Raw genomic sequence first — 13,352 nt, 5'->3', positions numbered from 1 at the left:
GAAAAGTCTCCAAAATCACGTAACCAAAATCACTGTCAGAACTGACACCCTTCTCCGCAGAATGAGGAGAAAAGCCAAGGATTGGGTGAGGAAAGTGATGGTCCCTAAGGGTTAGGCTTGAGGCATAATGGCAGAGCAGGGCAGAGTAGAGAAACTTTTACTGCTGCTGCCTATCCTGTCCCTGTTCTCGAAATTAAGGTGGGCTTAGTCAGAGTTATCAACGGGGCTTCTTTCACAAACTCTAAATTCTCTTTAAAATGTAATTTGAATTGTCTTTTTAAAAAAAGTATGGTGTTTTATCTATTCTGAGAAGTTTGAAAGGGTAGGAATATTGTTCTCCTAACCACTTGGGAAACATGCAGTGTTCCCTGTGTATCTAATGGAGGAGAAGGTAACCTAATTCTGTGTATATGACCCTGTATGTTGATGACATCAGGAACATGCTCAGCTCTAGGAGTATCTATTGGGTTCCCAGGAAACGGGGCGGGCGGTAAAAAAAAAAAGTACAGTAAAAATCACCATTCCTGGAAAATGTTGATAATACTGGCAATTTTTATATTAAAAATATATTTTTAAAAAGTCACGTGGGAGGAAAGGAACTTTTTAAGCACAAAATTTCAATCCCACTCTAGTGAGAATACAAATGCCTCATGGAAACAAGCATACACAAATATCATCCTTTTTCCACAGGGGAGAGTAACATACAGCACAATTTATCTATCTACATCCCCATGAAAGGACAGACTGTAAAATATTGTTGCCAAATTAATTCCCAGTGAGGGAGTCTGCTTCGACCCCTAAGGAAGCAATAAGAATTAGGGCAGGTCTGGATAATGCTTTGCAGTTTACATTATTCCAGTTAAAGATTTTTCATTACCTTCTTCCTGCTGCTAGCTAATGTTTTGGGAACCACACTTGGAAAACAGCTGCCAGAAATAGAGGAAGAGAGCTGGTTACACGGCATTATTCAAGGAGAGATACAAACCATACTCTCAGTTCTGTTCATTTAAACGCAACGGGGACAGAAGCACCAACTTCTGTTCATCTTTCGCCTAGGGATAGTTTGCTCCTCATCTGATCAATTGGTTGCGTCTCTGTGGCATCCCTGGCAAGGAGGAGCATGAGAAATATCCCAGTGACACTCTTAACCAGAGAGTGATGTGAAATTAGTCTCGTATGTCTCTACTGCACACGTGCACAACTTGTCTTCCTCTCTCAGGTAGGTTCTGCCCCATTCTGTCCTAGCATGAAAAGAAAACTCAGGTAGTTTAGACCCCAGACCTAGCTTGTTTAAAAAAACAAACAAGAACTTAGTACTAACAGGTATTTGAGTATTTGGTTTTAGATCTCATCAATAAAAAACAAGGAGTTGCCTACAAGAAGTGGGCTGAATCTCTCTTCCTCTCACACACACTCACTCTACATAAGAACAATCTGTGGTAATAGTAAAAATTTATACTATGGCAGTGTCCAATGGCATAATTTGTGATTGAGGACCCCTTGTGCTTGAAGTTGTACAAACGCAGCTGGGAGACAACCCCTGGATACTTTACTAAGAGAACCATAAAGATTTAGGAACTGCCCCATGTCATTATCCCCCTCATCTTTGTTACCCTCACTATGTGCCATTCTAAAATTATATTTTAAGCTCCTTGAGCCAGGGAGTTTGTTTTCTACTTGTTCTATAAAGTGTCTAGAACACTTTTGGGTGCTGTGAAAATAATTACAATTCCAGGATTTTGTTTGGATGTAATATTTTCCAGGTTGTTTTTGCAACCTAAAGATTTCAGCTGGGGGAACCTGACCCTGGCCTGAAAAGCACTCAGAACTATGTACCTAAACTCTCAGAAATCATTTAGAGTTTTGAGTATGTAAGGAATACAAGATCAGAAATGTAGATAGTACAGTAGTAAGCACTTGTAGTTCTCCATTTCTCTCTTTGGACCAGTGTAGAATAGTGATCTCCACAGAGACCTCCCAATTTGCCAGTACAGCTTAGTTCTCAAAACATTTTGTGGGCCACCAAAGAGGATGCAGTGGATCAGAGGTGTTTCTCAGGCCACTGTTCAAGAACTGCTGTTACACGTTGCCATATGTTTTAAAGCAAATCTCATCACTGATTTTAGCGGGGAATTTATTTGACTTAAACACTCATGCCAGTTTATGGCCTTTGAGTCTGATCCTGGAGCCTTTACTGGTAGGAGCAGTCAGGGCTACTGGAGGGGGGAACTAAAACGTCTATGTTTGATTGCCAGCTCTGCTGCTGATTTACTATGCAACCCCGAGAAAGATGATTCTTCTCACTGTGCCTCAGTTTTCCATCTTGAAAATGGGGATAATAACCCATAGCTACTTTTGGAATGTGATTTGAGGTCTGAGGATGGCAAGTGCCATGTAAGTGTTAAGTGGTGTTTATTATTATTATTATTATTATTAGGTATGTAGTCTGGGTGAGGGGCCAGGAAGATGGTGGAACTTAAGTTGTCAGCTCTTCAGGCCACAGAGCTCTCCTCAACAAGGCTGAGATTACAAATTCTGCCCATGTGAACTGTCACAACGGCTCGCAGTAGACTGGGCAGATAATCAAAACATGAGGGTGAGTTCCAGCGCTGCTGGGCTTCCTCCTGGGGGCCCCGAACGTGCCCGTGGGCTCTGCTGGCTCCTCCGCGACTGGAGCAAAGAAGGAAGTGTCGGTAACCTGTGTCTCCACCTGCGACGCCAGAATGAGTCGTGCCCCGCGGTGCATGCTGCTGAGCCGTGACCTTCCCTCTCCTTTCTCCCCCAGGAAGGCAGCTGGCTGGAAGGCTAGATAATAAGGAGCCCGTGAAAGTGATGCGGCGCTGAGAGGAGATTGGCGAATAAGGGCCAGGACGAGGCAGGGGGCGCAGCAACCCCACCCGGTACGGGGAGGAGTTTGCCCCTGGGGTGTATTTGAACCATATTACACGCTCCCGCCTCCGCCGCCGTGGTGAGCCGGGCAGGGGCAGCGGCAGCAGGGGGCGCTGGGTTGGCTCCTGGGCTGGCGTTGCGGCGATGAGCAGGAAGCCGCAGCCCGGCCCTTATCAGCGGGCCACAGGCGGGGCCGGGCCCCAGGACCTGCGCTCCGGCTCCATGGGCGGCGGGGGGCCGCGGCTGTAGGCGCCTCCTTCTCCTGCGCCGCGCGGCAGAGCCGGGAAACAGCAGCAGCAGCAGCACCGCCGCCGGCGCGGCCTCCCCTGCCCCATGGCGGGCTACGCTCCCCACCTGCCCCTGCTGCCGCGGAGGCTGCCGCTGCCCTGGGCTCAGGCCACCCAGCTGCCCCCGAGCGGCGCCTGGTTCCTGCTGCTCTCGGCTGGCAGGTGGGGGGCCCCAGCTGAGCCCGGCCCCTTGCGTCTCCTCTGCGGCGGCGCCCCCCGCTCCGCGTCCTCCCGGGCGGCGGCGGCGGCGGCGACCGGGGAGCCGGAGAGGAGGAGCGGGCCCCGGGGAAGCGGGAGAGACGAGGTGAAGAGGCTGCTGGCCCTGGCGCGGCAGGAGCGCTGGAGACTGACAGGTACCTGCCCCTGCCCCCTCCCGGCACCGCCTGCCCCCCAGCCCAGTGGCTGTTACCTGCCCCAGCGCCCTGCTGCCCCATACTGTCAGCCACCCCAAGCTCACTGTGACACCAGCACCCCTTGGCAAAGGGCCCCCCATCTTCACAAACAGCTGTCACCGCAGACCTGACAAACTCATTGCACCCAACATGTGTCTTACAGGGCACTTACTCACAAAGAGGAAGGTGGAAGGGAGGTAGCCTGTCGAGAGTGAGACTCTTTGTGAGCTGTGTGCTTGGGTAATATTGAAGGAATAATGTATTTACCTTAAAAGTCTGCTTTATAGACTTGGAGTAGAAATTAGTCAGCAGGGGATAATATGTCTCGGTAATGGCCCTTTTGGGCAAGGGGGATTTGTCACCCTGACTAACCTGGCTGGTGATGCAATGCAAGGCTCAATTGTTTAGCTTTGCACAATGGTAAGACTTTGAATGGGACACCATCAGAGGCAATGGCAAACAACTGAAATGCCTTAAAGGTAAATAAGAAACATTACAACAGGACTGGGGTTTGCCCTGTCTGCAAATAGAAACAAAAGGCTGCTTTCAGTATAACAGAGGAGGGAGTAGCACTCTGTATCCTTTCACTGAGGAAACCCCTTGTGAAACAGGGCTGCTTTCATAAATGTTTGGATCCTGGTGTTTAGGACATCAGCCAACTCTGCAAACAGACTGAACTTTGAGGGGAAAGGAGGAACCTACTTTATGAGATAAGAAAGATAACTCTTGATAAGTGTAGGCCCAGGTTCGCATTATGGTTTTGTTTTATATTGTAATCTTTTATTTCCATCATTCTTGTTTCTAGTTAAATCCTCATTCTTAAATAAACTCTTTTGTTTTATTATAAGTGCTTACAAGTGTTATATGGTTTAAAGGGGCAGTGCTTTAAGGTAAAACGGGTAAACTGGGGTACACTGCACTTTTGGGTGCAGAGGCTCTGTGATTTCTGTGAGTAGGCAATTTCAGGCTCGATATCACAGGGGAACAACTCAAAGGGACTCGGGGATTGGAGTGCACCTATTAACCTGAAAGGCGAAGTTAGGGCTGACAAAGTCCAAAAGAGAGTGCTTGAGTGACTGAAAGGCTGGTAGTGTAACGAGCTGGCACCCAGACAAAGAAAACTACCTCTCACTGGAGGTAGGGAATAACAAGATGACTCAGGGTATGTCTACATTATGAAATTAGGTCGATTTTATAGAAGTTGATCTTTAGAAAGTATCAGAGGAGTAGCCATGTTAGTCTGGATCTGTAAAAGTGGCAAAGAGTCCTGTGGCACCTTATAGACTAACAGACGTATTGGAGCTTTCATGGGTGAATACCCACTTCATCGGATGCATCCGTCGACGGATGCATCCGACGAAGTGGGTATTCACCTACGAAAGCTCATGCTCCAATACGTCTGTTAGTCTATAAGGTGCCACAGGATCTTTAGAAAGCGATTTTATACAGTCGATTGTGTATGACCCCTCTAAGTGCATTAAGTCGGCGGAGTGCATCCTCAATACCATGATTAGCATCGACTCACGAAGCGGTGCACTGTGGGTAGCTATCCTATAGTTTCCCCAGTCTCTGCTGCCCATTGGAATTCTGGGTTAAGCTCTCAGTGCCTGATGGGGCAAAATGTTGTCGCGGGTGGTTTTAGGTACATGTCATCAGTCTCTCTCCCTCCCTCCCTCCCTCCATGAAAGCAATGGCAGACAGTCGTTTCGCACCTTTTTTCCTGGGTTATCCATGCAGACGCCATAGCACGGAAAGCATGGAGCCTGCTCAGCTCACCACTGCTGCTATGAGCATTGTAAACCCCTCGCGCATTATCCTGCAATATGTGCAGAACCTGGCTAGGAGATGCCAGCACGAGGACGATTGTGAGGAGGACATGGACATGGACGTTCCTGAAAGCATGGGATGTGGCAATTGGGACATCATGGCAGCAGTGGGGCAGGTTGATACAGTGGAATGCCAATTCTGGGCCCGGCAAAATAGCACAGACTGGTGGGACCGCATAGTGTTGCAGGTCTGGGATGATTCCCAGTGGCTGCGAAAATTTTGCATGCATAAAGCCACTTTCCTGGAACTTTGTGAGTTGCTTTCCCCCGCCCTGAAGCGCAGGAATACCAAGATGAGAGCTGCCCTGACAGTTGAGAAGTGAGTGGCAATAGCCCTGTGGAAGCTTGCAACGCCTGACTGCTACCGGTCAGCCGGGAATCAATTTGGAGTGGGCAAATCTATTGTGGGGGCTTCTGTGATCCAAGTAGCTAATGCAATCACTGACGTTCTGCTATGTTGCTGTTTGGAGGCCTTGAAGGAAGTTGATTTGCTGAACATTTAGGTTTGATTTTCTTTTTTTTTTTCCTTTTTGTTAACCTCTTCCCAACTGACATCTTTAATGCCAGATTTTGGCCTGAAGCAATTTTTTTTTTTTTTACTGCCAAGTTATAAGCAGTTGGCATCCTTTCGTCTGTGAGAGACCGTGGGAATTGCAGCCTGTGATGTAGATGGTTTGCAATGTCTCCTGTGACTAAATAGTCCAGTCCAAGATTTGCATGATCTTTGGCAGTTACTGCAAATATGTGTGTCTTGGTTGGGAGCCGCTTGCTTCCTACAGGCTCTTTTCTTTTCAAGCTGTAGGAGCCAGCTTCTGTCATGGACTTTGATGCCCTAATGGAGATGATGGCACCACTTGTTATGATCACTTGCCAAGGTTTCCCATTGATTAAGATAGATTACAAATTACTTCATATCTCGCTTGCATGTGCCTTTATAGTGAAGCTTGGGACATCCTGTTGATCTTGTTCCCTCTGATAGCTCCCCATATAGTATGTCCTTGGGTATGCATCCATCTTCCAACCTACTCAGATGGCCCAGCCAGCACAGTCGTCTTTGCTTGAGCAGAGCTGAAACACTTGGTAAATTTGCCCTTTGAAGAACCTCTGTGTTGGTGACTTAATCTTGCCATTTGGTGTTGAATATGTGGCATAAACAGCGTAGGTGGAAACTGTTCAACCTTTTCTCCTGATGAGTATAAGTTGTCCATGTTTCCCCATACATGAGAGTGCTGAGGATGCAAGCTTAATACACTAGCGTTTTGGTTTTAATGGTAAGTTTTGGGTTGTTCCATGGTCTTTTAGTTAGTCTGCTAAAAGTGGTGGCAGCCTTTCCAATGCCAACATTTAGTTCAGGGATCAGCAACCTTTGCCACGCGGCCCATCAGGGAAAACCCGTGGTAGGACAGGTCGGTTTGTTTGCCTGTCGCGTCCGCAGGTTCGGCCAATCGCAGCTCCCACTAGCTGTCCCAGGCCAATGGGGGCTGCGGGATAGGCAGCCAGCACATCTCTCAGCCCGTGCTGCTTCCCGCAAACAGAAGTTCCCTGATTAGCACTTGCCAAGTTATAAACACCTGAAAAACATTAATAATGAAAACTCCCGCAGGCATTTAATTACAGTAGAAGTAGCAAATACTGTTGTAGATGCGTCTGTAAGGGGAAAATTTCCTGTGCTGTTTTTTCTTTTTTGTTCATAACTTACATTTTTTTTAAATAAAAACCAACCAGGGTTTGCAACTATCTTGTTACTACTGTGGGTTGGGAAATTGACCCTCAAGTACTCCTTGGTAGTACTTTTACTTTTATCTGAGAGTGTTTTTTTGTGAGAAGACAGAGGCTTACTGTTTGGTAACACTTTCACTGTACGAAACACACTGTGGATATAAAATGCTGGTTAATCTCTTCAGTGTTCTTAGCTGATACAAATGGCAAACAAATGTTTTAGTGTCTATTAAAAAGTTTGTATGTACAGTTTTGTTTAATAAAAGTTAGACTCCTCAAAATTCCTTTCATACACATAACAATAGTGACACCTCTCAGGTGCAGCACCATCGCTTCAACCACTAAACTTTGTAGTTTAGTCATTTGGGAATATTTTTTAAACACAGAACACGAGTTTTAATCGTATTTTCATTAATGTTAATGAAAAATATGATTACATGCCATGTTGAGAATTTACTCCATAGTTACTCTGTTGTTTTCAGGCTGGATAAAAATCAATGATTTAAAAAAAATATTAAAAAAATAGGATTTTTGTGATTTAAATAGGTTTTTTTGATAAAATGCTTTATGAGAAAAAACCTTTCTAAAGAGAGTTTTAATTAAGATACATTATAGCTCAAAGATATCTCATAATGGAATTGGGATTATAAATTCTAATTCTATAGTATGAGACAATATATTCATGTAATGTTTAAGAAAAGTTTTTTGTAAATGATTTCAATAGTTCATGGATTAGGGACCCAATCTTATGGGGTTCCAGGGGCTTCTATATAGATGATTTAGGTTAATCTTTCTATCTACCCAATGGCACTCAGTGCTCAGTCTAGAAGATACCATCAGAGATGCTTAGTTTTGCAGTTCTCAAACTGTGGATTTGTGTCTCCAGAGATAACATGCTTGTTAACAACAAAAATGTTTTAAAATAAATAAATAATATAGAGAGGTGAGAAATAACAGACCTCAACCCTATTGTCCCTCTGCAAATTTGTATACAGAGAGTCAATCCCTTACCTCTCTCTAAAAATGCAAAGTTTCAGAAAGTTCAATGAATAGAAGATTGTTGGGGGTGGAATAGATCTGGATAAGGAGAAGAAGTCTGGAGATAAATGTGAGAAGGGAGGGACAAGCAGTAGAAACCAAAGTGAAACTGTTTGAGCAGCATATTCCAGAAGTCTTGAGGTCTTTTTTGAGTGTAGCCTTCATTGATTTGAGATCTACCATACCATTCTCTCACTAGAAGGGAAAACCTATAATGGCAGCAGGCTGTAAAAGAGACCTAGTTTGGGAATAAGAACCATTCAAGAAATATATGTTTGCTGCTGATGTTTTAAAGAAAGTCACAGCAGTGAACTGGTGGAATTCACTTAAGCACTTGGATTCAGAGACTGTTGAAGTGAGAATCTCACTTTAACAGCAGTAGCTTCTTCTGCTGGTGTAGAAAGAATATTTTCTTCCTTTTGGACTAATTCATTCCAAATTGAGAAATCGTTTGGGACCTGAAAAAGCAGGAAAGCTTGTTTTTCTTTTCCAGATTATGAACAAACAGGAAAATGAAGGTGAAGACAACTGAGTTAGCTGAAGAAGCCAGTATTTTAAGTTTCTCATGTTGACTTGGCTGACATAGTCGATTTAATTAATTTTATTTAAATATTTAATTTAACTATTTTAGTTAAAAACAATTTTAATAAAAACCTGATTTTAAACAACTTGAATGTTTAACTAAATTCAAAAATTCATATGCTTGTTTTGTGAAAATATTACGTTTGTTGAAGAAGAAAATCCAGAATACATAATGTTGTTGTTTTAGTTAAATAAAACAATTTAAATATCTGTCTGGTGATGTTCTCTTCCTAATACAGCATGGCAAGAAAATCCTCCAAATATTAATGATTAACTTGTTGAATTGGAGATAGTTCACCTCCCAATGACTTCATAAATATCTGCTTCAATTACCTTTGGTAAATGAAATAACCAAACATTCATTCTTTTTCTGGTAAAACTAATCTGACAAGTTTTCAAAATAAATGACTTAAAAATGTATTGTGTGTACTTTCTAAAAATGAAACCTACATCCATCTCGGAGTTGTGAAGAATATGTATTAAGGTTATAACAACCAACAATTATGCACTTTAATGTAGAAATCCATGATTAAATCGAGTCTTCCTGACTAGTGATTTAAATCAAATCTACCCTGATTGTTTTGTACAATGAAGTTACAGGGTTCTTAATTCTGTAATGTCTCCAAATATTAAGGAGGGTGACTACTATAAAGAAGATAGCTTCAGGACTCCTGTGTTTACCTGATTGCATGAGATCAGCAAATGGTGCCTTTGGCTGTCTAGGATGGCACCTTGATCACAGAAGTTAAAAATAGAAAATATGAGATCAAGATCACAGGAGTTAAAAATAGAAAAGATGTATGAGATCAAGTCCAGCTCCTGGAGAGAGAGGATGTATTCATTATTAAACTGATATTATGCTTGATCTTACATTGCATTCTAGGTCACTAGCATTTGTCTTTTACTTTAGTTTCTTCTGGTTTTCCTCCTGCCCTTTTCCCATCTCATTTGTCTGCTGTGCTTTGTCCAATCCTACACTCTAATTACTTGTAGTTCCATTCCTGACCTGCATGCAAAACTAGAGGTATCTTGTTCTTGCTTTCCATTGGTAGAGTGTCTCTTTCCTATAAATACTCAGTGCTTATTTGCTCAGAGTAAAAGACAAGTGTTTCCCCACCAGGCTCTTCTGCAAGTGAGTAATGTTTTGGAATTGTGTGCTCATTCACCATAATCACTTCTTCATAAGTAGGGCCCTACCAAATTCAGGGCCATGAAAAATGCGTCACAGACCATGAAATCCGGTCTTTTGTGTGCTTTTACTGTATACTATACAGATTTCATGGGGGAAACCAGCATTTCTCAAATTGGGGGTCCTGACCCGAAAGGGAGTTGCAGGGGGGTCAAAAGGTTATTTTAGGGCGGTCGTAGTATTGCCACCCTTACTTCTGCGCTGCCTTCAGAACTGGGCGGCCGGAGAGCGACGTCTGTTAGCCCGGCGCCCAGCTTTGAAGACAGCACCCTGCTATCAGCAGCGCTGAAGTAAGGGCAATACCATACCATGTCACCCTTATTTCTGCACTGCTGCCTTTAGAGCTGGGTGGCTGGAGACTGTCGGCTGCTGACTGAGGGCCCAACTCTGCAGGCAGCCGTACAGAAGTAAGGGTGGCAATATCATACCATGCCACCTTTACTTTTGCACTGCTGCTGTTGGCGTCTCTGCCTTCAGAGCTGGGCTCCTGGCCAGTAGCCGCTGCACTCCATCTGCCAGCTCTGAAGGCAGTGCCACCGCCAGCAGCGGTGCAGAAGTAAGGGTAGCAGTATCACAGCTCCCCTCCCCATACAATAACCTTGCAACTCCTCCCCCCTTCCCCTGACTCCTTTATGGGTCAGGACCCCTACAATTACAACACTGAAATTAAAGATTTAAATAGCTGAAATAATTACATTTGTTATTTTTAAAATCCTATGACTGTGAAATTGACCAAAATAGACTGTGAATTTGGTAGGACCCTATTCGTAAGTGACTATAAAAATATTGCTATCACCACTTCCTGGTTCGTGCTAATAATTATCTTATTTACACTTCAGTTGTGGCAAATGATACTTTTTCATTCTTCTAAAAAGCTGCATAAAATTGCAGTAGGTGGTTGGTTTTATACCTTTGATTAGGAAATTTCAAACCCTATAAAAACATACTTTTTTGGAAAAAAAAACCTTAAAGTTAAGGAACAGTATTATTACCAATTTATCCATGTTAATTTTTCAGACTTACACTCTGTATCATTAATCTTGTTAAAAAATTAATCTAGTATATGTTTGTTCAGTAGTTTGTGATTTCTGGATGGGGTCACTTCCCTTCCTCTTCTGCATCGTGCCCCCTGTGTTCAGGACCCGCCTCACTCTAAATCTCCCTGAAATTAATTTGAAAATGTTGGTCAATATGACTGCACCTTAACCTAAATTCACTGGTGGCATGATTTGTCATTTTAAAATCATGTTCTCTTTTAAAACATCTTTCTCCCCTATTGCTGTGAGTACAATCCAACCAATCAGTTCCCCCTGTTTATATAATTACAGAGGTGAAACAGTTCACCTATATAGAAAGTGCTATCAAATAAACCAGATTAGTTTAAAAACTTTTTTTTTTTAGCATGGTGTTTTTTGTTTTTTTGCTACAGTGTTTTGTTGGTATTACTTTTTAAAACTTTATAGCTTTGTTAGTAATTCAATCAGCAGTGTGATTTAAGGTGGTAGTGATCCTTTAAAAAGAAAATTGTGGTAATGGAAAAGTGCATTGTCTAAGTCATTGATCTTACTTGCAATTCGCTGATTGTTTAAAAATTAATATACTCAGCTTTCTCCGGGGAGATGCTTTTGTCACACCAATAGGTTTGAATAAGTTAGGGAGATAGTGGATAACAATTAGATTTATGTGAATTATGTGTGTGTTTATTCAAGTTCATATTTGCATTATACCCATTTGAAACATTTAATGGTTAAAATAAAATGGGGATAAAGTAGTACTTCATATGATACTGTACACTTGAAGGTTTCTTATTTCAGTCCCAATGTTGGTATTTGGAAACTCACTGCATTTTTATTGTTGAGATAGACTAGCTTATATCTTAATTAAGGAAACATAATTGACATTTAAAAAACAAATGTGTTTGAAATAAATTCTATACCTATTATTAACACCTCTTACTACTAAAATGACATACCATAAATGCCTAATTTACTTGTAACCCTTCATATATTTTGTTTGTATCATGTCATATTCTGATCTCTCTGCCAGACTTTGGAGCACGTGAATGTCTGGTGTTATAGGCTGAACAACAGCACGGAGTCATCTGCATATTGTTGGCATCTGAGCCCATAAAGTTTCACTACTTCTACTAGCAAATGCTATTGTGTAGATCCCTGTAGTACGCCACAGGTAAACAGGGCCGGCTCTGGCTCTTTTGCTGCCCCAAGTGCAAAAAAAAAAAACGGGGGAGGGGGGAGGGGCCACCAGAGCGGCAAAGCCTGGGGAAAAACAAAAACAAAACCACAGCGGGGCCACAGCGGCAAAGCGGGGTGGGGGGGACAAAAAAAGGCGGGGCTGGAATGGCAAAGGGGGAGAGGGGGGAACTGCAGCACAGCTGTAGCAGCAAAGCAGGGGGCAAAGGGGGAGAGGGGGGAACTGCAGCACAGCTGTAGCAGCAAAGCAGGGGAAAAAGCAAAACAACAACATAAAACCACGGTGGAGCTGGAGCGGTAAAGGGGGTGGGGGGCAACAGGGCGCTGGAGCGGCAAAGCAGGTGAAGAAAAAGAAAACACGGCGCAGCCAGAGCGGCAAAACAGGGTGGGGGGAACAAAAAACGGTGCACCTGGAATGGCAAAGCAGGGCGGCCAGAGCAGCAAACAAACAAACAAAAAGCGTCAGTGCCACCCTAGGATTGGTTGGAATGCTGCCCCCTAGAATCTGCCGCCCCAAGCACCAGCTTGCTCAGCTGGTGCCTGGAGCCAGCCCTGCAGGTAAAGGAACCAATGACACAATTGCTACCCTCTGGATATGTCCTGTGAGGAAGAACTCAATCAGTTTCATAGTGTGCTTTTTGGACCCCTGCCACTTCTCTGAGACAGGATAACAGTATCTGTGATTGACTGTACTGACTGCTGTGGGGAAGTCAAAGAGTATGAGTATAGATCTTTTCCCTTTTTCCATGGAAAGAAAGAGAGCAGCCATCAATACTAATACTGTTCCAGATTCTGGCCTGAAACCTGACCCTAGGATCGAGGCTACTGATGTTGGACAAATGTCTGAAGATGTCTCTTTGCTAGCTTCTCAACATATTTATGAAGGCAAAAGGGATTAGTAATACAGTAACTCCTCACTTAACGTTGTAGTTATGTTCCTGAAAAATGCGTCTTTAAGCGAAACGATGTTAAGTGAATCCAGTTTCCTCATAAGAATTAATGTAAATGAGGGGGTTAGGTTCCAGGGACCGACCACACACACACACACACACACACACACACACACGCGCGCGCGCGTTTTAAACAAACAATTTAATACTGGTACACAGTGATGATTGTGAAACTTGGTTGAGGTGGAGGAGTCAGAGGGTGGGATATTTCCCTTACTGCTAAATGATGAACTAGCAATTGGCTGAGCCTTCAAGGGTTAACTCTCTCAT

General features: G+C 43.5%; 1 protein-coding gene across 2 annotated transcripts in view; it reads left to right on the top strand.

Annotated features, from left to right (window-relative positions):
• Nucleotides 1-3,368: 3,368 nt before the first annotated feature.
• Nucleotides 3,369-13,352, top strand: part of ABCB10 (ATP binding cassette subfamily B member 10) — a 35,810-nt gene continuing 25,826 nt past the window's right edge. The window contains exon 1 of one of the 2 annotated variants that reach the window (XM_039532792.1): nucleotides 3,369-3,529. The gene's annotated coding sequence lies outside the window, so the exon portion shown is untranslated. Of the gene's footprint in view, nucleotides 3,530-11,968; nucleotides 12,110-13,352 lie in introns of those variants that run through there. The other variant, XM_039532791.1, reaches the window with a different exon arrangement.

Source organism: Mauremys reevesii, linkage group 3 (genome assembly GCF_016161935.1).
Source record: "Mauremys reevesii isolate NIE-2019 linkage group 3, ASM1616193v1, whole genome shotgun sequence".
NCBI classification, from domain to species: Eukaryota; Metazoa; Chordata; order Testudines; family Geoemydidae; genus Mauremys; species Mauremys reevesii.
This window is presented reverse-complemented; position numbering and strand designations above follow the sequence as displayed.